The 2,022-nt window shown below is 54.3% G+C and overlaps 1 protein-coding gene across 1 annotated transcript in view; it reads right to left on the minus strand.

Moving 5' to 3' along the window:
• The window catches only part of LAPTM5 (lysosomal protein transmembrane 5), a 25,257-nt gene that overhangs the window by 22,567 nt on the left and 668 nt on the right, over positions 1-2,022 (minus strand). The gene's annotated exons all lie outside the window — the stretch shown is intronic.

Consider the following 2,022-nt stretch of genomic DNA (forward strand, 5'->3'; position numbering starts at 1 on the left):
GGAGGAGGAGGAGGAGGAGGAGGAGGAGGAGGAGGAGGAGGGAGCAGCACAGGGGCTGTGGGACACCTCAGGTCAGCCCAGCCTGGGGAGTGCTCAGTGAATCCCAGCTCTGCTCTGCCAGGAATCGTGGCCAGCACTGAGGATGGACCTGGGAAGGTCCCAGAGGTGACTTTCTGCTGCCAAAGAGAAAAACTTGTCTACGACTGAGAAAAGCTCCAGACAAGCTGCTTTCTAAAGGCTTCCTCTGGCCAAGCAAATTCCCAGCCCTGATCTTGAAGCTAAATGTCAAATTCCTTCAGGTCTCTTCATGCCTGAGAGGAGCTGATGAGCAGGACAAATCCCTCCATGAACATCACCTGCAAGTCACCTCCCAGCAGCCAGTGAAGCTTTGCTAATCCCACACCTCTGTCCCCTCCTCATCCCCCTCCTTCTCCTTCCCTGTTTGCTTTCAGGATGCCCAGGATTTATTTCCTCTGCCTCTGAAGAGATCAGCAGTGAGGCAAATTGAATTTATAGGGGGACAAGACACGGCCACAAAGCCCCAGAGCTCGTGTTTGATGGCACTGCTCCCACCCAGCATGGCTGTGATCCCTCACTGGGACCCACAGCAGGAATTTATACTGATCCAAAGCAACTGTATTGAGGCAGCAAATCATCCAAGTCACTGCCAAGGTATAAATCCCCTTTTCTCTTTCCTTCCCTCTGTGCAGCTGCAGCTACACCCTCAAAAAAGGTAGAGAAGTGTGTGTGGGGGGAAATGGTTGATATTCTGTGTTACCTCTTAAAGAAGTGACACAGACAAGAAGAAGACAAGACAATCTTATCAAAGAATAAACCATTTTTTGTGGAGTTCTGAGTAAAAGAGATGGGACTGTTCTGTAGGAAGAGGAAAACAGGATAAGTGGGGATATAAAAGTGGATAAAGGATGGCTGAGAGGATGGACCTGGGAGAAAGGGCTGGTGGGGACAGGTGTGATCAGGGGGAAATGAGGTGTGCCCAGAGAAATGCAGGGCATTTGGGAAACCACATGGAGGAACTCAGTGGGGCAGGATGTGAAACCAGAGGTGCAGACACAGGGGGACCCACAAGGATTTGGGGGGTCACAGGTTTTGGGGTTGTGGTGATGGGACATCGCTGAGGGGTGGCAGCAGTTGGAGAGCTGAGGGCTCAGGCTGCTCCTGCCCTTTCCCCACATCCTTTACTGGATTTTTCCAGGTGTTTAAGAGCATCTCTGGCTGCTTGGTCTAAACCCAAGGTGTGGTTTAGTTGCTGGTGGTCCCTGAAACCCCTGAAACCACCCCCTGCACCATTTGAACACCCCCCTGTGCTTATCTCGGGGTGATCCCTGTTCTGGTGTAACAACACTGCACCCCCAAGGGCTGAGGGTGACCCCAGACCCTCCCAGCCACCACCCACACCCAGCTGGTCCCTCCAGGGGTGGCTGAACTGCACTAGGGGTGTCACTGAGAGATAAAAACCTTCCTCCCCAGGCAGCCCTGGCACTGAGGGCACTGCCAGGGTGGGCAGAGGGGGAGCAGAGCGAAGCCCCAGCTGTGGCTTTGCAGCATCTGCTCCAAAAACGGGGGGGAGGTCCCATTGCCTGGGATCTGGGAGGGACAGGGGGAAGGGAAGGTTTGGAAGGGGAGGGGAGGGAAGGGAAGGGAAGATCCCAGGAGAGACAGAAGCACTGCAAACACTATGCAGTGCGAGATGTGGCAGCTCTGCCTCTCACTCTTTGCTCACCCAGAGCACAAATCCCTCCTCTGTCTTGCAGCACTCCCACATTCCCATTGGCATTGCCACATTCCCAGTGTGAAAGTGCTGCCCACTGTACCCAGCATGTGCAGGGCTCCACGCTGAGCCCTGGCCAAGCTCCACACCCAGCCCTGGTGAGAGTCCCTGCCCTGAGCAGGGGAAAACCAGGAAGCACAGTGACTTTCCATGGGCTCCAATTGGCAGAGCCAGGCAAAAATAGTTAAAAACCTCTCCCAGTCCAGGAAAATTCATCCACTCTCCCTCCT

This window comes from Manacus vitellinus, unplaced genomic scaffold (genome assembly GCF_001715985.3).
Source record: "Manacus vitellinus isolate BGI_N305 unplaced genomic scaffold, ASM171598v3 scaffold_75_pilon, whole genome shotgun sequence".
In the NCBI taxonomy this organism is placed as follows: Eukaryota; Metazoa; Chordata; class Aves; order Passeriformes; family Pipridae; genus Manacus; species Manacus vitellinus.